Source organism: Giraffa tippelskirchi, chromosome 7 (genome assembly GCF_054371585.1).
Source record: "Giraffa tippelskirchi isolate mGirTip1 chromosome 7, T2T-mGirTip1v1.2.pri, whole genome shotgun sequence".
NCBI lineage: Eukaryota > Metazoa > Chordata > Mammalia > Artiodactyla > Giraffidae > Giraffa > Giraffa tippelskirchi.
In genome coordinates, this window is record NC_137281.1 from 120,776,550 (window position 1) to 120,802,422 (window position 25,873).

At 43.3% G+C, this 25,873-nt stretch overlaps 2 protein-coding genes across 2 annotated transcripts in view; one reads left to right on the forward strand and one right to left on the reverse strand.

The window, feature by feature from the left end:
• LOC145513092 (uncharacterized) overlaps positions 1-25,873 on the reverse strand; it is a 295,101-nt gene that overhangs the window by 234,476 nt on the left and 34,752 nt on the right. The window contains exon 3 of the mRNA XM_081508290.1: positions 24,261-24,334. The gene's annotated coding sequence lies outside the window, so the exon portion shown is untranslated. The remainder of the gene's footprint in view (positions 1-24,260; positions 24,335-25,873) is intronic.
• TNFAIP8L3 (TNF alpha induced protein 8 like 3) overlaps positions 1-25,873 on the forward strand; it is a 41,490-nt gene that overhangs the window by 9,138 nt on the left and 6,479 nt on the right. The gene's annotated exons all lie outside the window — the stretch shown is intronic.

Sequence of the window (25,873 nt, forward strand, 5' to 3'; positions counted from 1 at the left end):
TGGAAGGACTCTGCAGCCATGTGTGTGTCTAGAGTCCTGGCAACGTGGTGGAGGAGGAGACGGAGAGGAGAGAGGGTTGAAAAGCAGCGTCAAGAGAGGTGCCAAACAAATGTTCCCTCTATCGGAGTGCACTTAAGTTGGGTCCTAAGGCATTTTTTCCACTCCAGTATTTAGAATCATTCTAGATATAGAATCACCAGGATATGGTGACCAGTTGGACTCAAGGGCAAGAGAAAACTCAAAGTTGAGACCATAGCACAATGACGAGATACTGAGCTGAACAACTTGGGTTTGGGTTTCTTACTATTGCTTTTCAGTAGCATTATTTTCCAACCAAAGGAATGCAAGCTTATGATAGAATATGCAAAAACAGTACAAAGAAGAAAATTAGATTGAGTCCCAAGAATATATGGGCTTTTCCAAAACAGTGTAGTCCAAAAGCCATTCTGAAAAATGCAATGCAAGAGACCTTTATTTAGGGAGGAAGGAAGTTTTGTAAGAGAACAAGAGCCCCGCTTCTGAAATGTTTTAGTAAGAACATTGGCTACACTGCCAGACAGCATCAGCACCAGAGCTGGAAGCCAGATACTCTGGCTCTATTGTTCCCCCAAAACATATGTAATTTGAAAAAAGGATCAGAGTTATTCTGGGTGTTGGGATATCAAAAGGACCACTGCCATGTTTCCTTTTGACACCTTCCACTGTATTTTTGCCATCCCCCTCCCCTTTTCCTCTCCTGAGCTTTCTCCCTTGCAGCACAGATGCCCAGAAGTCAGATACCACAGGCCCACACCAGGCCCTTCCCATGTACCAGGCCCACTTCACCAGTCAGGAGAGCCCTACATGGAGCCCTTAGAATATTTTTACATTTTTTTTAATACCCAAGAGGAATTTGGTAGGTTTTATAGATGCATCGGAGAAGGCACTGGCGACCCACTCCAGTACTCTTGCCTGGAAAATCCCATGGACAGAGGAACCTGGTAGGCTGCAGTCCATGGGGTCGCACAGAGTTGGACACGACTGAAGCGACTTAGCAGCAGCAGCAACATAGATGCATGGTGACAATTGCAAAGGTTAATTTACTTTGAGTTTAATAACTTCCAGCTTCGGGAATAGATTTATTGGTTTCTAGTTCTCCAATTATGCTTTTAATCTTTGTTTAGATTGATTTTTTACTTTATAAGGAGGGAAATTTGTTCACCTGTGTTAGCCTCTCTCTCACCCTTAAGATTTAATTCAGTGATTCTATCTCAGTCAAACAAAGCAGGCAGAGCTAAGTTAATACAGTCAACTTTTAGCGAGCCCATGATGGGAATTAGATGTGAATTTTCTTGACTTTTTTTTACATTGGTTTCTCTGATCGTATGTAATCCTGATTTTCCCTGTTGTTGTTGTTCAGTTGCCCAGTCATGTCCAACTGTTTGAGACCCCATGGACTGCAGCACGTCAGGCCTCCCTGTCCCTCACCATCTCCTGAAGTTTGCTCAAGTTCATGTCCATTGCGTCAGTGATGCCATCCAGTCATCTCATCCTCTGATGCCCTCTTCTCCTTCTGCCCTCAATCTTTCCCAGCACCAGAGACTTTTGCAATGAGTCCTCCGTTCACATCAGATGACCAAAATACTGGAGCTTCAGCTTCAGCATCAGTCCTTCCAATGAGTATTCAGGGTTGATTTCCCTTAAGATTGACTGGTTTGATCTCCTTGTTGTCCAAGGGACTTTCAGGAGTCTTCTCCAGCACCACAGTTTGAAGGTATCATCAATTCTTTGGCATTCTGCCTTCTTTACAGTCCAGCTCTCACAACTGTACATGACCACTGGGAAGACCACAGCCTTGACTATACGGATCTTGCTTTTCAACACACTGTCTAGGTTTGTCATAGCTTTCCTGCCAAGAAGCCATTATCTTCTGATTTCATGGGTGCAGTCACCATCCACAGTGATTTTAGAGCCCAAGAAGAGGAAATGGGGCTGGATGCCATGATCTTATCTTTTAATGTTTAGTTTTAAGCTGGCTCTTTCCCTTTTCTCCTTCACTCTCATCAACAGGCTCTTTAGTTCCTCTTCACTTTCTGCCATTACACTGGCATCATCCGCATATCTGAAATTGTTGATGCTTCTCCCACCTATCTTGATTCCAACCTGTAACTCATCTAGCCTGGCATTTCTCATGATGTGCTAAGTATATAGGTTAAGTAAACAGGGTGACAGCAGATAGCCCTGTTGTACTGCTTTCTTGATCTTGAACCACTCAGTTGTTTCATGCAGGATTCTAACTATTGCTTCTTGACCTGCATACAGATTTCTCAGGAGACAGGTAAGATGGTCTGATATTCTGATCTCTTTAAGAGCTTTCCACAGTTTGTTATGATCCACACAGTCAAAGGCTTCAGCGTAGTCAATGAAATAGCTGCTGCTGCTGCTAAATCGCTTCAGTCGTGTCTGACTCTGTGTGACCCCATAGATGGCAGCCCACCAGGCTCCCCCGTTCCTGGGATTCTCCAGGCAAGAATACTGGAGTGAGGTGCCATTTCCTTCTCCAATGTGTGAAAGTGAAGTTGCTCAGTTGTTTCCAACTCTTAGCGACCCCATGGTCTGCAGCCTACCAGGGTCCCCCGCCCATGGGATTTTCCAGGCAAGAGTACTGGAGTGGGGTGCCATTGCCTTCTCCGCAATGAAACAGAGGTAGATGTTTTTCTGGAATTCCCTTGCTTTCTCTATGATCCAGCGAATGTTGGCAGTTTGATCTCTGGTTCCTCTTCCACTTCCTTTTCCCTGTATCCCTCCTCAATTGCCCCTTCTGCCATCCCTCATTAATACCTTTTTTCTACCTGTGTCTCCTAAGGGTTTGCTCTTGGCCTTGTTCTTTTCTAACAATAGACTTTCATTTGGAAAAGCTTGCCCACTTTTCATTTGGAAAAGCCCACCCATTTTTCCAGCGTGAAGCTAAAGGTTCCCAAAGCTGTGGTCTAACCCAGTCCTCTCTCCAGAGCAAGAATCCTGCCCTTCAAAGTCATCTGGGCTTCATCTCCTTACTGTCCAGGAGAGACCCCAACTCAGCACAGCTACACCTGGACTGTTATCTTTCCATCACTATCTCTCAGCTCTTCTGGTAGCCTCATCAGCCACCAAGTCATTCAGAATTAAATTGTGAAGTCATAAGAAGAGTGAAATCTCCTATACATGTGATCTCATAGCAAAACCAAGACATGGAGAAAGCAGGCATAGTTTATAGATAAAGAAACACATCCACAGAGATTATTTACCCCAAATCACAAAACAAGTGGTAGATTTCCACTATTTAAAGCTGCATCACTCCCCTCCCCAAATGGGAGGGGCAGAAACAAATCTAAATACTCAATCTAAAAATATATAAGCCCAGACTTTGGGGTCAAATGGGTCTCTGTTCACACCCCCCATATGACCTTGAAGCACTGCCTAGAAACATTTCAGAATCTGTTTCTTCACACCCCTGGGGTGGTTATAAGGTTTTCATACATACTCAGTTGCTCAGTCATATCCAACTCTTTGCAACCCTATGGACTGTAGCCTGCCAGGCTCCTCTGTCCATGGAATTTTCCAGGCAAGAATACTGGAGTGGGTTGCCATTTCCTCCTCCAGGGGATCTTCCCGATCCAGGAATTGAACTGGAGTCTCCTGACTTTCCTGCATTGCAGGCAGATTCTCTACTACTAAGTCACCTGGGAAGTCCCATTCAACCAAAGCATATAGGTAAATATTCAATCAAATAATTATTGAATGATTAAATACATAATGACATTTCTACACTGTGGAATATTATTCAGTTGTTAAGAAAAATTAATTTGGAAAAAATATAGGTGTTTGTATTATATGAAGAAAGCTTGATAATCTATGATTGCAATTTTTCTATATACATACATGTACACATATATATACGTATATTTATTTATACATGTACACCCATAAACCTATACCTACATATCAATACATCCCTTTTTAAAAATTTGTATTGAAATATAGTTGATTTACAATGTCTTGTTTAGTTTCTGCTGTACAACAAAATGACTTGGTTATACATATACATATTATTTTTCATTACAGTTTATCACAGGATATTGAATATAGTTCCCTGTGCTATAGAGTAGGACCTTGTTGTCTATCTGTCCTATATGTAATGATTTGCATTTGCTAATCTCAAACTCCCAATCCATCCCTCTCCCCTCTCCTCCTTGGCAACTACAAGTCTATTCTCTATGTCTGTGAGTCTGTTTTTGTTTCATAGATCATACTCCCCCTTTTTTTAGAGAGAGAAGGGGAAAAAGTCTCTCCCTCCATTCACATTCACGTTTTTTTAAATCCTGGAACAGAATTAACCACTCTGTATGATGAGTTTGTAGGCAATTTTAATTTCTATCTTTTTTGCTTTCCTTCCATACTCAATGAGAATGTATAACTTTCAGCAGATTTTTATTTTAAAAACCACCACTGAATGAGATCCAGTGGACCTGTCCACCGCTCATCCTTCTGGCTTTATTGCAGTTTTGTTCCAGGTCCCTCTATTTTCTTCCTTGACACTCATTCTTCCCTCTGTTCCCCGTGATTCTCTTCCCCATCAGACCAGGCTTCCATGGATTCTTTTCATGGGCTCCTGCTGGCTCGCTGGTGGGGGCAATTCCAAGCTTCTCTCCTCAGCCCCCTTACTACTCACCCACTGCCCTGGCTTCAGCTCTGCACCTCCACCTTATCACACCCTCCCTTCTGAGCCCACCTGGCCTGGGCCCCCATGCCAGGTATAGGAAGTATGAATAGTCAGGGTAGACAATGAGCTTATAGACTTGAGGCCAAGGGCAGTGGAGCCTCGCAAGTCAAACGGACCTGCTGGGTGAGCTTGCTGACTGAGCCACTTTGGCTATAGACCTTGCTGTTGCTTGCTGACCAGCAGTGTGTACATCCTCTATCCCTGACCCTGCTCCCTCCCGACCCCCATCCCAAACATGAGTGACTTTCAGTTTCCACTTGTTCATCCTCACGCTGATTTTGTCTTTATTACATTTACGATTTGAAAAAAAGAGGAGGCATTTAAAATTCTGTTATAACAGGATTATTAGCTTTTAGGAGGTATTGGTCTTCCACCCCCAAGTTTGATCTGTCTTTCCAAAAAAGTTCATTATTGAAATGGTATTGTTGTTGTTTAGTTGCTCAGTCATGTCCAACTCTTTGTGGCCCCATGGACTGCAGCCCACCAGGCTCCTCTGTCCACAGGATTTCCCAGGCAAGAATACTAGAATGGGTTGCCATTCCCTTCTCTCAGGGATCTTCCCAACCCAGGGATCAAAACCCACGTCTCCTGCAGATTCTTTACTCTCCAGATTCTTAACTACTGAGCCATCTGGGAAGCCCATTGAAAAGTTAATATGATATTAAGTATTATATGTATCTGTTCCTGAAGGAATTAGAAATTATTGAGGTCTTGTAATAACATATAATGGAAAAGAATCTGAAAAAGAATATATACAACTGAATCACTTTGCTGAACACTTGAAACTAACATAACACTGTAAATTAACTGTACTTTAATAAAAAAAAAAAAAGAAGAAATGTATTGGATTTTGTGTGTATCTTGGAGCTGAAAATAAGAGATATCTTGGCCCCAGTATTATTTGCTGCCTCCCTATCTCTGCCTTATTTTACTCTAGTCGATCAAACAGGGATATCCTATTCAGGAAACATATAGGAAACAAAGGTGTTCACCCTTTAGACTCACATTAATTAGAGTTTTTAACCTAGTTTTAAATTAGCCCCAATCACCCTTAATGATTGATATTCCCCATCAGCTAGGATTTTGTCTATCTTTACTTTCTTGATTTATATTATAAAATATGATTATTTTATGGGGTTGCAGAGTTGGACACAACTGAGCGACTGAACTGAGCTGATACTAATGACTATTTTACTCATTTTCAGATATAAAAACATATAGTAACTTAGCATTTTCACCTTGCCAGAAAAGTTCCTCCTTCCATTAACAAAATCACTTTCTTAATCTTCAAGTGGAAAGCAGTATCAGTTTCCTTATTAAGAAGCCATATCTTATTAATTGCAAGTGGGTGAATATGATGACTCTGGATTTTAAAGCAGAGATCAGAGAATATGAGAGGAAGAATAATTGAGATAGGAGTACATTCCTAGAGAAAGCAGGTGTTTATGTTGAGAGTGATGGATGGTACATCCTAAGACCAGCAGGTCCTATAAGCACCCATGCAGGAACTCTAGAGACTATCACCTGTCTTTCCCTTCACCCTAGGAGGGAAGTCAGTGATGGGCTGGCACTCACTTGTGGGTAAAGAAGTTTGGTTCCAACCATCCTTGGTTTTCTTTATTTCATTTTTATTTAAAAGAAAAAAAACTCTCCACATAAAAATAGCTCTGCAGGGCTTCCTGGTGGCTTAGTGGTAAAGAATCTCCCTGCCATGCAGGAGACACAGGTTTGATACCTGATCCAGGAAGATCCCACATGCCTAAAAACAACTAAGTTCGTGCGCCACAAACTATTGAGCCTGTGCTCTAGAGCTTGGGAGCCGCATCTACTGAAGCCCAAGCAGCCTAGAGCCCATGCTCCGAAGCAGGAGGAGTCACCACAATAAGAAGCCTGAGAACGACAACTAGAGAGTAGCCCCCATTTGCCGAAAGGAGAGAAAAGCCCGCACAGCAATGAAGACTCAGCACAGCTAAAAATAAATAAATTCAAGCCAAAAATAAAATTATTAAAAAAAAATTAGCTCTGCAATATTGTTACAACCCAATGAGAGTGGCTGAGGTCTGAGCCAAGTCTGAAGAGGGGTGAAGGTCAGTGGTCATTAGGGTCCGAGACTGTCATACAGGCTGGATAAAGACCAGGGGTGAGGACTAAGCACAGCCGGTCAGGTGGTTGAGGAGTCAGGTCATGGGGCAGGGAAGCCAGAGGGGCCACAGGCCTGGCCGATTCTCTTTTTTATAACTTTTTATTTTGTATTGGCGCATAGCTGATTAACAGTGTTGTGATAGTTTCAGGTGAACAACAGAGGGACTCAGCTTTACATATACATGTATCCATTCTCCCCCAAACTCCCCTCCCATCCAGGCTGCCACATAACATTGAGCAGAGTTCCATGTGCTATACAGTAGGACCTTGTTGGTTATCCATTTTAAATATAGCAGTGTGTACATGTCCATCCCAAACTCCCTAACTATCCCTTCCTCTCATCCTTCCTCCCAGCACCCATAAGTTTGTTCTCAAAGTCTGTGAGTCTCTTTCTGTTTTATAAGTAAGTGCATTTGTGTTTCTTTTTAGATTCCACATATAAAGGATGTCATATATCTCCTTCTTTGTCTGATTTACTTCACTCAGTGTAACACTCGCTAGGTCCATCCATGTGGCTGCAAATGACATTATTTCATTCTCTTTAATGGCTGAGTAATATTCCATTTTATACTTGTACCGCATCATCTTTATCCATTACTCTGTCAATGGACATTTAGATTGCTTCCATGTCTTGGCTATTGTAAATAGTGCTGCCATAAACACTGGGATGCATGTATCCTTTCGGATCATGTTTTTCTCCAGATATATACTCGGAGTGGGACTGCAGGGTCATATGGTAGCTCTATTTTTTAAGAATAGAGGTAGTTTTTTAAGAATCCTTCATACTATTCTCCATAGTGGCTGTACCAATTTACATTCTCACCAACAGTGTAGGAGGGTTCCCTTCTCTCTCTCTTTCCAGCATTTATTGTTTGTGGATTTTTTGATGATAGCCATTCTGGCTGGTGTGAGGTGATACCTCCTGAGAGCCACTTGGCTTGCAGCAGCCAGACATGGCTGCCCCAGCCTTCTTGAGTCTCCCCACCTGGAAAGTAGCCCCCTTTAATATTAAAGAGCCCAGAACTTTGAGAAAAGCTGGCTTCCAGCTGGGGCCTTCTGACCTCTTACCTCCACTCCAGGAGCAAGTCCTTCTAACCTCCCTTCCAGCCTGTTTTCCTGGCCCCAGATCTCTGCTTCATCCTTAGTGCTTCACTTTCCTGTAGCCCCTCCCACCTAGGTGTTCCTCTCCATTTCCTCTGCATTGATCCTCCCACCCATCCCACAAGCCCTCCCAAGTGCTACAGGGACTATGGCAGTGGAAACGCCAAGATAAATGGCTGTGACTGGAGACTTGTCATGAAGCAAAGATATTAAAAGCTTCCAGAGAGAAAAACCAGGCTCTTAACAATGCACTAGTCAGAGAAAACCATAATTCAAAAAGATATATGCACCCCAGTGTTCATAGCAGCACTATTTACAATAGCCAGGACATGGAAACAACCTAAATGTGCATCAGCAGAGGAATGGATAAAGAAGATGCGGCACATATACAGAATGGACTATTACTCAGCCATTAAAAAGGAACGAAGTTGGGTCATATGCAGAGACATGGATGGTCCCAAAGTGTCTCATACAGAGTGAAGTAAGTCAGAAAGAGAAGAACTAATATCGTATATTAATGCATATATATGGAATCTAGAAAAACAGTATAGATGATCATATTTGTAGAGCAGAAATAGAGACACAAAGGTAGAGAACAAATTTATGGATACCTGGGATCGACACATACACACTACTGATACTATGTGTAAAATATGTAACTAATGAGAACATACTGTATAGCACAGGGGACTATATTTAGTGCACTGTGGTGACCTGAGTGGGAAAGAAGTCCAAAAGGGATGAGGTACGTGTATACGTATGACTAGTTCATTTTGCTGTACAGTAGAAACTAACACAACATTGTAAAGCAACTATACTGCAATAAAAATTAAAGACAAACAAAAAACAAGGCACTAGTTTTCTATATAGCAGCTGCTGAGGACTAAACAACAGTGTTGTAGTATCTTTGAAATCTCAAGGCGAATGGCTAGTGATACAGGGTTCTGAACGCAGTCAGACTATCAGTCAAGTGTGTGAAGTAGACTAAATCATTGTATGATAAAGCAGATCTCAAAAAAATTACCTCACTGTGCTCCCTTCCTTAGGGAGCTGCTAGACCAGGAGTCAGCCAACTGATATCCCCAGGACAAGACTAACCTGTCACCTGTTTCTGTGTGTCCTACAGGCTAGAAGCATTTTTACTTTTTTTTAATGGTTACATTGTAAATGGTTTTATAGGTACTTTTGGCCCTTAATTCTCTGGCCCTTTAAGGTAGTTTGCTGATGCATATACCAGACAAAGTGTTACACTGAAATGGGGAGCAAGTTAAGAAAGAGGAAGCTGTGAGAACCAAGAAACAGGAGATGGATGCAGGAAAGAAGGAATGAAGAATGAAGTGAGAATTGAGCTGAGAGCCTGGAGCGGGCTAAGAGACCTTTGCACCCAGATTTGAGCCAGGGCACACAGCGCTCCCGGAGGAGTCTCCAAGAAAGATTAATTGATTTGTTTGAACCTGTTGTGAAACACTTTATATTCTGCTTAGAACTTTAAGAGTGAATTACTGCTCGGTAGATAGAAAACTAACCAAAAGAAATACAAGGTAGTGTTTAACTCCTGGGAAAACAAGATGAATAAGAAAGGAAATGCTGTCATGGAAGTGACAGAACATACATGACTCAGCTATGAATGGTATCTCTATCACAGCAATGTAATCACTTAAGTTTGATTTAGCCAAATATTGAAATAGAACCAAATTGTAAGGTAGAAGGAGAAATGAATGGAGAAGACAGCTTAATTCTCACCTTTTGTGAAAGGAAGTTAAACATAATTATTAGTAATTACTAATAATTAGTAATTATTAGTTGCAACGGTTATAAAGTGTTTTGCCTCCAAAGAGCCAGCATCAGAAGTGAGCCAGAGGCTACAGCATTATGAGCCTTTTAGAAGGATTTAACTTTTAAAATAATGTACCTGTATTACTTTGAAAAAAGATTTTTAGAAATAAAATTAAAAAGAAAAGTAACTGGTCAGCTCAGGGCGACTATGCCCAGGTGGGGAAGGGGCAATGGGACAACCTCAGGCCCCTGTGTGGGGGAAGCAGGCATCAGTGTCCTGAGACCCCACCTGCTCCAGTTATCATTATTGTTCCTGACGTTGAGTGTGAGTGGATTTCAATAAAATGTCAAGACTGTTAGCCATTCATTCATGCCACAGTCTCTATGTTTCAATCCCTGGCTAAAGTTGCAGTGTTAAATTAACGATGATTCTGCCCTCAAGTTGTTCACAGACTGGTGAGATATAAAGTCACTCATTCAACCAATGGATGATTGCTCTACATGGTGATAAGAATATAACAGAGGGAAAAGTGGTTGCAGAGAAATGTTGCTGAGACGTCAGAAGTCCTTCAGGGGAGCCCTGGAGGTTACTGAATAGGAATCGGCAGTGAGGGCAGAGCCAAAGTTCAAGCACAGGGGAACAGAATATATAAAGGTACAGAGGGGACCCAGACATGATGGAGCAGGACAGGTGACACCTGTGTGTTGCCTGGAATCAGGAGCTCAGAGTCTGCGGAGGATGAAGCTGGAGAGGTGAGCTCAGCAACCAGCATCCCATGCTCAAGAGCCTGGCCTCTGTCTTCAAGGCCATGGGAAGCCAGCCAGTTAATTGATGTTCTCCCTGGTGGAGGAGCATCATGAAAGCCAACTCTCAAGCCCAGTGAGGAAAACAGAAAGGAAGCTGGGGCAGAGAGATGAGTGAGGAGACAGACAATCATTTGAAATGATGAAGGTCGGTACTAAGGTGGTGGCAGTGGGACAGAGAAAGGCCGATACATTTGAAGATGTAAAGGAGACTGAATCGACAGTCTGATGCCCCCTTAGATGCAAGAGGTGAGAGAGAGAAAGAAGGCAAGGATGGCCCCCATGTTCTTGTCCAGACACTGGGCAGGCAGCAAAGCCACATATAATACAAGGAGGAGGCTGCAGAGGGGTGGGAGAAAGGGGCTGAGCGAAGCTCTGAGCATGTGGAGGATGAGAGGCCTGGGAATCTAGGTGGAGAGGGCTGGCAAGCAGGAACATGTGGGGCTGGGCCTCAGCAGAGACACCTGGGCTGGGAGGCATATCGGGAAGAGAAAGGGGTGACATCTCATACTCTGGGAGAGTGTGTGGCAAGAGAGAAAAGGGCCCTTGAGCAAACGGAGAACACCTAGGCTTCAGGCCTGAGCAGAGGGAAGAGGAGCCCTGGAAGAGGCTGTGAAGAACCAAGACGGGGGAATTCGGAAAGCAGAGACCAAGGGAGGGTCGCGGGCTGCTCAGGTCAGATGAGCCAAGGCCCGAGTGTGTGTCGCAGGGTGCCACAGGCATTCCCTGTCCCAGAAATTACAGCAAAGGTAACATATCTGGCCGCACCCACTGATGCCCCATAGAACCGCCCACTCCCATGCTGTGACAACAAAATGTCCTCCCATTTCCAGTCACTCCCCAGGGACAACTAGAAGGTGACCTTGTGAGAGCCGATGCCATTGAGTCTAGGGTGAAAGCCAGGGTAGGACAAGACTGCAGCTCCCCTGTCCTCTTGCGGCCGACCCTCCTTGGGCCTCTTCCTGGGGCCCCAGGCTCACCCTCTTCCCCATGATATCACTTCCTGTGCTGACCAGTCAGTGTTGGGGTTTGAGGCTTAAATCTATCCACTTCCTGTGCTGACCAGTCAGTGTTGGGGTTTGAGGCTTAAATCTATCATCGAGCTCCTTCTATGTGCCGGGGACACCAAGGCGGACACAGCAGTCCCGGTCCCCCTCTCCTGGAACTTGCAGTGAACGAACACATGACGCCCAGTGGAAGGTCCCTGAACAGGCCCCAAGAACCGAGTTTGTTCTGGAGAGAAGGAGGGCTCAGAGGAAAGGGGGAAGGAGGACAGCAAGGGATGCTTGGATCTGGGGAGAAGATGCACTGAGCCATGGGTGAAACAAGGGAAAGGATGAGCCGATCTCTCTTGGGGGCAGAGAGGTGAGATGACAGGGCTGTGGGCCTGGTGAGAGGAAGGGGGCCTGGCGTGTGGGACACAGCTCCCGTGTGCAGCTGCATCAGCACAGGGAAGCCCGCCAGCGCTGGCTGTCTGCGGCTTGGTCTGCGGGTGCTGAGGTCAGCACCAGGGGAAGCCTGGGGGAGAGCCTGCTGACCCGCTGCTCTGTGGCTAGCACAGGCTGACGTCTGACAGATAAGTCAAGGACCTTGGGGCTGGAGGAGGGACAGGAGAAGAGGGAAGGTGTAATTTTGGAGGACAGCCACAGGAAAGGAAAGCTGGAGGCTCCAAGGTCTATGCCCCAGGTTTTCAGAAGGAGGGAAAAGCAGGAGGCATTCCACTGCGGAAACCACTGGCAGTGCGGAGCTGAGAGAGAGCTTGGAGGCTGGAGGGAAACCAGTGTGAAAGAAGGAAAGCTGAGAGTCCCTCCCACCGGCAGGGTCTCTATCTCAGGAATGCCCAGTGGCGTTTTTTAATGCACTTAAAAACTCAGTTTCTGATTCTGATGAGGTTATTATTAAATTGAGAGTATAAAACAAATAAGCAGAATCATCTAGTCCAACTCCCAGACATAGAAACCAGGAAGGTGAAGACTTGGGCCCACAGCACAGAGGGAGTAGCCTGGGGCTCTTTCCTCCACTCCTCTGCTGTAGGCTCATGGAGAGACAGGACCCAGGTCAGCTCCCAGTTTTCCCTGTATTGGGGATTTTCCCCAGACTTGGGGATCAACTTCATAGCCACAGCCCTGGCATCCTGGCTCCCCAAGACAGCTGTTATCAGCATCTTAGAGTGACTGGTGCCTAGTGACTTGATTTGAAACAGTGAAACTTTTTGGTGGTACTTATATTACCATGAAGTATAAATAACTTTCTTTGGAAGCTTTTACTGCCTTTGAGACAAGTATGGCAAAAGTTTAATTTAGAAAGGAAGCCTTAGAGAAAGACACACTTATGGGCAACTGCCAGAAAGGCCAAATCTCCACAGCTACTCTCTTGTTCAGAGTGGTTCCTTCAGAGGAGTGGTACCAGCAGAATTAAGGCCCCCAACCTCCAGGGACCTGGCAGGAGAGCAAGCTATCCACTGTCCCAACTCCCCTCAGCAAACTGGGCCAGATATGACTGTGGCACCAACGGATATCCAAAATGTGTCTCTACTCATGTCTCATACCTCAGATCCATGAACAACAAGAAAAAAACAGTTACTCTAGAATACCCTTAAGGAGTACTATAAGTCATATTACATATGCCCCTTTCCTGTTCATATTGACTGAAATTCAAAAACATCATTGTACAAAATTCTTATTTCACTAAAAAAAAAAAAAAAAAGTAGAACATTAAGCAAGGCATAATACTGGCTGCCAAATAATCTCCCAACCAGAAGTACCTTCTGGTTTCTTCACCCTCATGTGTTTCGACCTCCCTAGTACAGCAAACTGTTCATCTTTTTTAAGCTCACTAAACTGAGGGTTAACATATTACTGTATTAATCTCATTATAGCACCTTCTAAGAGCATCAGTGCTTTGGGCTTAAATACCCACTGTCTCAGCCCATATTTTGTTTATTTTTTCCAATATAGATAAAAGTTTGTTTTATTTTATTGCCTGCTTTTAAAAAAAAGAAAAAACTTTTTAGGCTTTATAGCTATCCAAAAATTGGAGAATTCCGAAGACTGACGTTTTTATTGCATCGGTCTGTTTACTAATTTCACATATTACCAAGTTGGCATCCTCCCACGGCTCTGAATGTGGCATCCTACCGGCATCCTTGTTAGCAGTCTGGTGGCCTGGGCCTGAGTGTTTGAGCGCCTACCTTGGTGAACAGTTTGGGAGCTGCCAACAGAGAAAGAGAATCACCCGGAGAGACAGACGTGGCCTGTGCTATTCTGATCCCCAACAGCTCCTGAGTATTAAAATAGCCTGTAAGCGTGAAGGGTCGTGAATTGGGGGAGGCTCAGGGGTGGCAGGAGGGGTGGATGCTGCTGCCATGGAGAGAGGGTTTCTGCTGGAATTGAGCGCTGAGGGTATGATGGGGTGACACATCTTGGCCCCCAGGTGCTGCTGCTGCTTTGTGGGGCACAGACAGAGCCTGACTGGGCCAGACAGACAGCTCTGTGTGACAGGCAAGGGATGGAACTCAGTTCCTCAGCTGAATTCAATACTTTTTTGGATTTTTTTTTTTTTTTAGTCAGATCGGTTCAGCCTGCACTTTGTGAATACATACCTTATTCCAGAATGTATCTTGAACAGATAGAATCTAGGCCTCCAAGTGTGAGGAAAGAACGGGCTAAATCATTCATCCAGACATTCAGGTAACATTTATTGGACTATTTCTGCTTGATGGACACTGCCCTAGGTGTGAGGTTCACACCCTCCCGAGCATCAGTCCTGTTAGCGCCCAGCGCCAGTCACAGCACAGCAGCACAGGGAAAGGACCGCAGGGAAAGGCTGGACTCAGTGAGGACCACCATCCCTGGGTGGGAGGAGGCCTTCAGCTGGGACAGATAAGCTGTGGCTCTGCCCCTTCCACCCAGACAGGGGTCCATTGGATTTACCTGTGGGCATGCGGGGCCCAGGGCTCCACCCTCATGGAGAGCCAGCTGTGTTGCTGGTGCTGTTTGGCTCTGATCTACCTGGCTTTCTTCAGCCAGCTGGGCTACGGCACAGCCATCCTAGCGAAGGGGTGAGCCACCCTGTGGCTTCTGATTTCAGTATGACTGCTGACTGACACGGACCAGCAGGCCTCCAGTGGGAGGGCTGGAATGGGGGTAAGTGGAGCCAAGGAGTCTGCCTGTGAGGCTACCTCTGGTTGTCACCTGCCATATCCTGGCTCAGGAAGGAGCATTAGGAGGGAATACTGCCATTTGCCAAGAGACACCTTTGGACACCCTTCCCCTCTTTGTGCTCCCTGGTGCTGGGTTATTTGTTACTGTCTCCAGGCCCTTTGTAGCAAAAACTGTGAACAAATTAAAGTCTATCAAGAGAGAATTGGGAGAGCAAATGGGAAAATTGGAGCAGGGGGAAATTATATCATCAAAAAATATATAATCTATTTATTGACAGAGAAAGATATCCTTAGAATGTTGAGTGAAAATATAGATTAGAAAATAGTGTTCATTGTTCCCATGTTTGTGAATATGAAAGTGCATATGCCTGGGAGAGTGTTTGGAAGAATATATATACATGCTAACCATTATGCACAATGGGATCATGGGGTGCTTACTTTCTTCCTTTAGCTTATCTGCCTTTTCTGATGGTTCTCAGTGCTCATGTATCATTTTTATAACAAATTTATTAAATAAAAAATATTTTGAGAAACAGCTCCTCAGTCTCCCCTGTTAAAACAAAACGAGAATAGTATTAAAAATTATGCCAGTGGGTGGTGTTTGTCTCTTTACTCCTAAGAGTGATCTACCATTCAGAATGACTACCTACTTTGTGGATGCTCTAGGGAAAGTAATAAAACTCTAAAGATTTTAGATTAAGATTTTAGATTTTAAGCTCTCAAGAGCTTAAAGTAGTTGTTAAATAAAAAAATTGTAAGAATGTTCTGTTTTAGGGAATTATTGCTCTTGTACACCTGGAAACATTAAAGAAATTGATACTTTATTCATCCTTACTCTCAGAATAAACACTAGTCACAAGTGGCTTTTATGGACACGTTTTGCTAACCCTTCAAAAGACCATTCATTCTTGTCTGACACATACAGTCTCAGAAAACAGAAAAAGAGAAAGCAACCCAATCCATTTTATGAGGCTAGTTTACTCTGACATCAAAATAAGACAAAGACTATAATGGAAGAAGGTTATAGACCAGTCTCACCTTTGAGCATAATTGCAGAATGCTGACTGTGATATTTACTAATAGATCTCTACAGTATATTAAATGACCAAGTAAAGCAGCTTATCCTAGGAATGCAGTGATGATTTAAATTAAAAAGTCTCTTAATAATTGGTTAAATTCACATATTAAGAGAGACAAGCCATATAATCATCTCAGTAGGTACAAAGAAAGTGTTTGATAAAATTAGATACATATTTTTACCTTAAACAAAGTCTTACCAAACTAGGAAGAAAAGGAAGGTTCCTTAACTTCATAAGCAGTATCCATTAAAAATCTACAGCAGACAGTATATGTGGTGGGAAATATTATTAGAAGCAACCCTGTTAAAGTCAGAAATGAGACAGGGATGCCAAATACCACCCCTACTATTCAGTATTGTACTACAGTTTCCTACCAAGGCAATAAGGCAAGAAAATGAAATAGGAGGTAGATGAAAACAATCATTATGTGCAGGCAATGTAGCTGTCCACATTAAGAAATACAAGCAGTGCTACAGAAAATCTATTAGGACTCAGAACTCAACAAAGTTTTTCAATTGCAGACAAATATACAGGGATCAACAGACATGTATTTGAGCCAACTCCAAGAGATAGTGGAGGACAGAGGAGCCTGACATGCTGCCGAGTGGGACACGACTTAGCAACTGAAAGGAATTAGTTGGGTTCCCATGCATTATCAATAACCATTTAGAAAATATAGTAGAAAAAAATTACACTTAGAGTAGCAACCAAAACTATATGGTACCTAGAAGTAAACCTAATGAAAGATATGCAAGAGCTTTATGGGTGCAACTGTAAGACCTTATCGAAAGACAGAGAAGATATTCTGATTAAATGGAGAGATATATCATGCTAATGAATGGGAAGCTTACTATCATAAACATATCAGTTTACCTCAGTTGAATACAAGGTGTTCATTTGGTCAAATGACACTAAAATTCATTTGGAAGAGTAGAGGCAAGAATAATCAAAACAATTTCTAAGAAAAATAAAATGGGGGAACTTCCCTATGGCCAATCAAGACTTACTATGAGTAACAGTAATTAAGACAGTGTGGTATTGGTATTGAAATAGACAAAATGATCAATAGAAGAGAGTAAAAGACTCAGACCTCTGCAATATGGAACTTGATAAGAAAAAGGTGGCCTGGCAGATCAGTAGCAGGCAGATGTGCTATTCAAGAAATTGAATAAATTATGAGGAGAAAAACATACCTTCTACAGCATCCACAAATAAATTCCAAATGGATTAAAGACCTTAATGTGAAAAATAAAACCTTAAGACTTTTGGGAAATATATGAGACTCACTTATTGCCTCATGGCAGAAAAGAATTTTTTTTAACACAAAACAAAAAACCTCTTCCCTGGTGGCTCAGACGGTAAAGAATCTGCCTGCAATGCAGGAGACTAGGGTTTTATCCCTGGGTCGGGAAGATCCCCTGGAGAAGGGAATGGCAACCCACTCCAGTATTCTTGTCTGGAGAATTCCATGGACGGAGGAGACTGGTGGGCCACAGTCCATGGGGTTGCAAAGAGTTGGACATGACTGAGCTACTAACACTTTCACTTCACTTTCACAAAAACCACTAACCATAAAGGGAAAGACTGATACATTTAACTATAATAAAAGTTTGAATTTCTATATAGCTGCTGCTGCTGCTGCTAAGTCGCTTCAGTCGTGTCCAACTCTGTGTGACCCCATAGACAGCAGCCCAACAGGCTTCACCATCCCTGGGATTCTCTAGGCAAGAACACTGGAGTGGGTTGCCATTTCCTTCTCCAATGCATGAAAGGGAAAAGTAAAAGTGAAGTTACTCAGTCGTGTCTGACTCTTCGCGACCCTATGGACTGCAGCCCACCAGGCTCCTCTGTCCATGGGATTTTCCAGGCAAGAGTACTGGAGTGGGTTGCCATTGCCTTCTCCGTCTATATAGCTGAAGACATCATAAATAAAATTAAAGGGTAATGCTACAGATTGGGAGGAGATTTTCACAAGTAATGTGATCAGCAGAGATTTAGAATCCATAATACATAAAAACTTCTACAAATTAACATGAAAAAGACACACAGTCCAACTGGGTGGGAAATGACCATGAAAAGATAGTGAAAGTTGCTCAGTCATGTCTGACTCTTTGCAACCCCATGGACTGTATAGTGTATGGAATTCTCTAGGCCAGAATACTGCAGTGGGTAGCCAATCCCTTCTCTAGGGATCTTCCCAAGCCAGGGATCGAACCCAGGTCTACCACATTGCAGGCGGATACTTTACCAGCTGAGCCACCGGAGAAGCAGGAAATGACTATATGAATAAGCAATTCACAGATGAGAAAGACCTAAATGCTCAATATACACAAAATACACTGACTCTCAGTGGCAATCAGGGAAATGCATATTAAAACGAGATACAATTTTGTTCTTAACAAATTGGCAAAAATTTAAAATGTGGATTATCTGAAGTGTTGATGGGGAAGTGAATCCACAGGAAATTCATACAGTGCGGCTGGGAGTGAAAATTAGTGCTCTTGCTGGAAGCAGTTGGCAGCTGTGGTGCAGGATCAGGCAGTGGTGTTCTAGGTTCCAGAAGGCTATTGTGTGTGTGCACAAGGAGATGCAACTGTGGACTTACTTCGTTACAGAAAGTGGAAATAATGTAAATGTCCATCAACATGAAACATGGATATAGAATATATTCGTGTAAGCAATGAAATGACTAATTAGATCAATCTTGCAAGAATGAGGTTGAATGAAGAGATGCAGAAGGATCTGTGTAATGTGATACCTTCGTCTGAAGTTTATAAACACTCTGAACAGTATAATGCTGATGTATGCATACTCATGAGGTAAACATATAAAAACATGGATGAAAAAAAGACACATGGACTTCTGAAGCTGCAGTTAGATCTGAGGAGACAGAAGGGAAAGAAAGTTGAAAACAAAGAGGGCTTCATCTCCCTATGTCTTTGAGGGCAAAATATTAAGATTTGTTCCATCTGTGTGGTTACATTATTTTCTGTTTTGTCTATATATTTGAGATGCTCCGTGGGTTTGTAAAAAATTAATTCTTCTGAGCAGAAAACCAGCTCAATCTCCATGTTAAAGTGGGCAGTAATTCAAAACAGCATTTAAACTAACTGGTGTTTATCACCTCATGAATGGCAGGTTAGTGTGGCAGGACTCTGCCAGTTCCTAAATGGTGCATTTAAATAGCTACTGATCCTCAGTTTGCAGTGATGTCCCTGGATGTAAAATGATGATGATGGTGGTGATCAGTGCCTGCATGTTGAATTGTTGCAAGGATACAATGAGTTACTGTGCATAATGCACTACATACATAGACTCTATTTTTATTATTTTATTATGCCTGAGTATGACCTGCTGTTCAGGGAGACACATTAGTTATTTGTTAGGTGCAAGAGAGATTGGGGGAGGGGTGAATAAGCTTTGCTTAAAGAAATCATATATCATAGATGTTGTTTTTAGTGATGGTTGCTCTTCTATTGCAGTGAGACAAAAATATCTCTCAGATCTCCAAAATTAACCTGTTGACTTGGAGATGGTTCACCACACACACACACACCCCCCCACCTCGGTGAGTTCACAAGTATCTGCTTCAGTTAATTCTGTAAAATTGTCACTCTGTTAAGTAAAATTCACTTTTCAGAGCTAGCTATAAAATCAATATGAAAAACAAAGCCAGTATGCAACTTTGTTCAAATACATAGAATGCCCTCTCAAAATGAAAGCTACATCCACCTTCAAGTTTTGATGAATAGGTGGTATTGTTCTGTCACATCATAAGACTGGCTTTTTTTGGATAATATTTTTAAAAAGTGATGAAATGTAAATCTCAGTGCTAGATGGTGATTTTAATTGAGACCTATTTAATTTCTCAAATAAGTGAGAAATCACAGTCATTAGGGAACCAGGGACAATTTTCTAAAAGCAGATGCGGGGAGGCAAAGATTGCAGGCTTTGTCTAGAGTTGATTTGGCTCAACTTCAGCTGTCTTACTTACTAGTCTCATAGTTTTAAATGAATTACTTAAATCTGCTGTTCCTCAGTTTCCTCATCTATAAAATAGGACTCACAGTCTTCCTTTTGCAGCCCTTTTGCGAGGATCAAATACATAGTATACAGTACCTGGGGTACATAATCTGTGCTTGTAGTTAACATTATCTCTGACATGATTATTAATTGAGTTACGAATTCCTTGGTGCTTATGGGTGGGTGGATTGGGGGTGTCTGAGACAAAGTGAGATAATGAGCTGGAAAAGCTTACAGCTGACCCTGCCAGATTTCTTCACCTAAAATGATGTTATTTCAAGGCCCAGGGATTTTTTTGGGAAATGAAAGAGTCTTCATCTTGAAGGTCACTAAATGCTGCTTTTAAAGTGTACTTATTCAGTGTAAGGTATTGCAACCATCTGAATCTGCTTTCCTATGAAGGCACCTTGTTTTGTCTACCATTGCTTTCGTATATTCTTTCTCAGCACCCTAAAACATCCAATATAGCTAGGAAATTTCATCATGTCTGGTCCCCCCAAAACTCTCAAATCCTCATTCCTGATTGCTAGATGAATGAATCTCTAGGACTGACCAGCCACCCAGGGCAAAGCAAAAGTCTGTGACTGTTTCCAGGCCTGAGCCAAGGGCAAGATTTTAAGGGAACATTTCCCTGGTGGCTCAGATGTTAAAGAATCTGCCTGTAATGTAGGAGACCCAGGTTTGATCCTTGGGTTGGGATGATCCCCTGCAGAGGGGAATGGCTACCCACACCAGTATTCTTGCCTGGAGAATTCCATGGACAGAGAAGCCTGGCAGGCTACAGTCCATGGGGGTCTCAAAGAGTGTGACACAACTGAGCAAATAACACTTCACTTTCTTTTAAGCCCAAGCTAGAGGCAGGACTCAGTGTGGGTAAAGACCGGCTATTGCGACACCCTCTCCTCTGCATTTGGTTGTCTCTCACAAATCAGTCCTTCCTCCTTCCACCCTCCACCTCAATCCTTTGTACCCAGACCTACCTGTCACTTCCTACCCTCATTTTAAAATAATCCATTTTCTTGGTGGGCAGGTGGACTATGAAGTGGGAGAGAAGCCCTAGGAGGGCTACAATGTGGCTCTGATGTGATCCCCAGTAAGCAGTGAATAGAGACTACACTTTAACGAGGAATTTGCATTTTAAAGGAAGAACCTATTTATCCCCCAGGATCTTTAATTGGCTAATTATTTAAGGAAGCTAGGTCTTTTCACTGTCAACTGCTTGATGGATAGGGACTGGGTCTGAATGGGGAAATGGGAAGCTCAGGGTAGAACATGTCAAGCTGGAGATGCCTGCTATACAGGCTCGTGTGACCGTCTCCGCCCAGATACCACCCCCCCGGGACCCCTAGAACTCAGCATGCTCAGGCCTGAAGTCATTCTCCCCACACACGCTCTCCCAGATGCCTGTTTGAGTTGGGGTGCCTTAATGTCTCCCACCCCACATCTCCCAAGCTAGAAGAAGCACTCAGCCTCACCCCTGATTCATCCATCTCCCCCAAAGTCACCCAGGCTGTTCCTTATTGCCTCTTAGCCTCACCAACAGTACAAGCTAAGACCAAAATCACAATATGTCTGTCTTGCTGGGATTCCCAGGTGGCGCTGGTGGTAAAGAACCTGCCTGATATAAGGTAGGAGAGGAGATGAAAGAGACGCAGGTTTCATCTCTGGGCTGGGAAGATCCTCTGGAGGAGGACATGGCAACCCACTCCAGTATTCTTGCCTGGAGAATTCCCATGGACAGAGGAGTCTGACAGGCTACAGTCCATAGGGTTGCAGAGAGTCGGACACAACTGAAGCGACTTAGCACTCAGCACTCAATGTCTTGCACATTGGGGGATATCTGGAGACAAGCACAAGTGTATGAAATCCATACTTCAAATCATCTTACTAGAATTTTTGAAATTTTTATAGCTCATTTCTTGTCTGATCTGATTAGATCATTACTTTTACCTTGTAAAAGTTACAGTAAGGTAAAAGTAATTTGGCTGCAGAAAACCTCTTGTGATGAGGAAGATAATCATCAGCTCTGCCATGTTCTTGCTGCTCACTTGTGCTGGCATGATTGGTGTATTGTCTTCAGGCCTCAGTTTTGTTTCTTACAAGAATCTTTTGAAATCATTGGTCCATTTCATAATGGTTAGTTTAGTCAGAACTAAATAAAATAATTAGTAAGTCTATTTAACCAAGCACACATATACATATGCCAAAATAAGCCAAAACTGCTGAAATGGAACAAAGAAATGAGAGATACACACTAAATACTTCCCCACCCCCTGGGGAATAGGGGGATCTTCTCCTCTTTTCTTAGACTGCCACACACCGGTGGGTCCCAGGGTCAGCCTGAATGTTAAATATTAGTAAAGCTTAATCTATCTCATTAGAAAACAAGGAAATAGAAATAAAATTCTAATGATCTCATTTTTCACATCCCTTCGTGGTGCCTGGTAGAGGCTGCTGCCCTTCCAAGCCATGGTGACCCACCCACGGGACCCACAAGCTGCTTGCTTATTTCAGGCAGTGGAAATTTGGAGACCTTGGGTCTTCTCATGGGCCTCCCAGGTGGCTCAAGTGGTAAAGAATCTGCCTGCCAGTAGAGGAGATGCAGTTCAATCCCTGGGTCAGGAAGATCCCCTGGAGGAGGAAATGGCAACCTGCTCCAGTATTCTTGCCTGAAAAGTCCCATGGACAGGGGTGCCTGGTGGGCTATAGTCCATGGGGTAGCAAAGAGTCGGACACGACTGAGCTACTGAGCGTGCATGCACGCATGGCTGAGCCCAGGGGCTCTGTCCTCAAGGCAGGAGAACATGACTAGAATAATCAGCTTTTCTGGGTGCCTGTGCAGGTGAGAAGATGGGTGCTCTTCGTGAAAGTTCACATTCAGAGTAGTTTGTGGGGCTGCGCCGTCTCAAGGAGACTTGCTCAAACTTTATTTCCAACAGCTAAATTGGGAGATTGGGATTGACATATACACACTATTATATATAAAATAGATAACTAATAATGACCTACTGTAAAGCACAAGGAACTCTACTCAGTACTCTGTAGTGACCTATATGAGAAAAGAAACTAAAAAAAGATTGGCCACATGTATATGGATAACTGATTCACTTTGCTGTACACCTGAAACTAACACAACATTGTAAATCAACTACCCTCAAATAAAGCAAACAACACACAACAAAAACCCAGTGAAGTGTGATTGAGCGCCAGAAACCTGGACAACCACAGATCACCCTCTGTCCAGGTCTTACTCCTCCTCATGCCCTGGGGACTCCCTTCCCCTCTTCCTTGTACTCTGGGCCTCCTACTTTGACAGATGGTGCTTATTAAGCACCACAGACTATTTTTCTCATGGTACCCTCTCCACCCCTAACTTCTACTTAACAATTTTTAGCCTACTCTCTTCCTTGCTATTAACAGAAGTGAAGTGAGATCATGTGAGCGCTGGCTGTTACAGATAATTGTATAATTTTGACACAGCTATCGATACAGCCATACATGTTTTACACACACACTCTTTAATCAGAGGTAGAGAAGTTACCGAGTCCTGAGAGTAAGAAGAAAAGAGCCGAGTCTGTCCCCCAGCCCCCTCTCTGCCACAGCACATCCTGGGTTGATGCTCAAGAGCTCTTCTCTGGCTGTAGCTGACAGCTGAGAGCCTGTCATCTTTCATAACCATCATTTATTTTTCCCAGAATGTATCACCTTGCTCTTACCATGCTGAAGCTCATCTGCCTCTTTTCTGCCCACTCACCCTTCCTGCTGTTTATCACCACCAGCTTGGCATTTCACCATCCAGGAGAGCTTAGTGTTTTTAGAAACGTGGAAACATCACTTGTGCTACAGCTAAACATCATTTATAGAAGCATCAGCTCAGACTGGCCCCAACACTTTTCCATGCAGTAAAGGGCCCACTCAAACTACCTTTTGCATTCTCTCTCCAAACTAATTCACTCCCATTGCCACGCCATTCTCCCAAGAGTTCCGGTACTTCTCCTTTCCTTGTAATGTTCCAAGGGTGCTTATTCTCAGAGCACTGACTTCATAATCTTTTTATTTGAGCTCATTTATCAATCTTGGTTTAAGGAAGCTCCTGTTTTTTTCTACAAGGATGGACTTTGCAGCTTTCTCAGTCTCATCTCGTTGTGCTAGTCACAGGAGCTGCATAATTCTCATTCTGTAATTCCATTCTCAGAGATTCTCAGGTACTATAAACAATCCATTACTTTTCATGGCTGGGGAATGGGTACTGTTGTTTAAGCATGGTTAAGAGAATTGTCACTGGCTAAAAGAGGCTTTTTAAGGCTTGTATGCAGGAAAAAGAGAATAGTTTTTGCCATGACCTAGCCTAGATCTTCTTGGTGTTTTCCCCAAACAAACATATGCACACTAGTTCGACCTGTTTTCCCAGGTATTCCCAGGCACTCCTGACCTTGGCTTCCAAAGTTCACGCTCTTCCTCTCAGTCTGCAGTGCTTCTCCCTGGTGAGTCGCCAATATGGTCCATCTGCAAAAGACGGTGACAAAAGGATGAGTGGAAGGAAACAAGTCCAAGATTTCCACATGCAAAAAGCCTGTCCCAAAGCAATTATCCTCCAATTAAAAATAAATTGAAAAAAAAGAGTCTGCCCCACCCCCCATCCCCGAGCCCTCCCTTGGTGCACACACTCTCCCTTGAATCATGTGCCTGTTGGAAAGAGTATTGGCTCTCCAGCTCTCCCCCTGTGAGTTGTTAGAGTTGACCAGATTGGTGTCTTGATGCTATTTCATCAAATAAATAATAAAACTACACAGGTATCTTTACTACAGGACTTTTCAGAGGCTTTAATAAGCTGTCTGGTGTGGCACAACATCAAAAGCCAGCCACAATATATAGTCATCTACAAACTCATTTAGCTGACCACAAAACCTTCTTCCCTGCAACATCTGACAGGACCAGTGTTCTGTAAGATACATGTTGGGGCATGCCGTGATTGGTGGGTCCTATCTTCAGTAGGTCGGAACCATGCTAAATGTTAGGGAGCTTGTGATTGCTGGCCCTCCTTCTAATGATTTTAATACTGACAGTTTGGAGTAGAGGGTGGGAATCTGCTTGGTTGCTGTTTTTTTCTTAAAGCTTCTCTTATAATTCGATGATCCGTAATCCCTCTGCTCTAGCCTCTTGATTGTTAGGCTTCAGAGATTCAATACCTGTGACCCCCCTGAGGGCTCACCATAGAAGCTTGTACCACCAGTCCCTTTGTAGGTAAATAAGACATTCTTTTACAAGAGAAATGGCTGAGAACATATGTGGGAAACCACCCAACACCTTTGTGATTTGGGGGAAATTGCTGGCCTATTTCGATGACTTTAGAAACTGCCTCCTGATATTGTAGCCATCCCCACCTATCCACATTCAAGTTCACCTTCAGAGCCCAGAGCTTCCACCAGCTGTTCTCACTCATGCCAATTTGGGCTGTTTCACGTGTTTAAGTATTTTATTTCATTTGTCTCTACCCTGCCTCCCTGCAGCACCCATATTCAGAGTAGGACCCAATTAAATATTGGGGAGAGAGGGGAGGACGTCCCCCACAGCACTTCTACAGAGTTGAACAAAGAGTAAATGCTCAGTAATTGCAGAGAAACCAAGGGAGAAATGAAACTTTGGCCCAAAAGAGACCAAAAACGGTTAAGATTGACTCTAGAATTAAAAAGCAAGTAGAGAAGTGTGGTATGTATGGCAATAAGAGTAAGCATCTTACCCTGCTGAGATGATAGCAACTTCAACATTGTCCTTCATTTTTTAGGTCAGTGATCTATGTATCATTAGTGGCTCAGGAAGAGGGTAACCAACTTGTCCCAATTTGCCTGGGCTTTTCAAATTTTAGCACCAGAAGTCCACCATACAGGAGACCCGTCATTCCTGGCAACTCAGGCCAGTTGGTCACTCTACTCAAAAAACAGAGTTTGGTAACTAGATAAAACTGGGAAATGCTTTACCACACTCTGGGCTTCCTTAGTGGCTAAAGTGATAAAGAATCCACCTGCCAAGCAGGAGACATGGTGT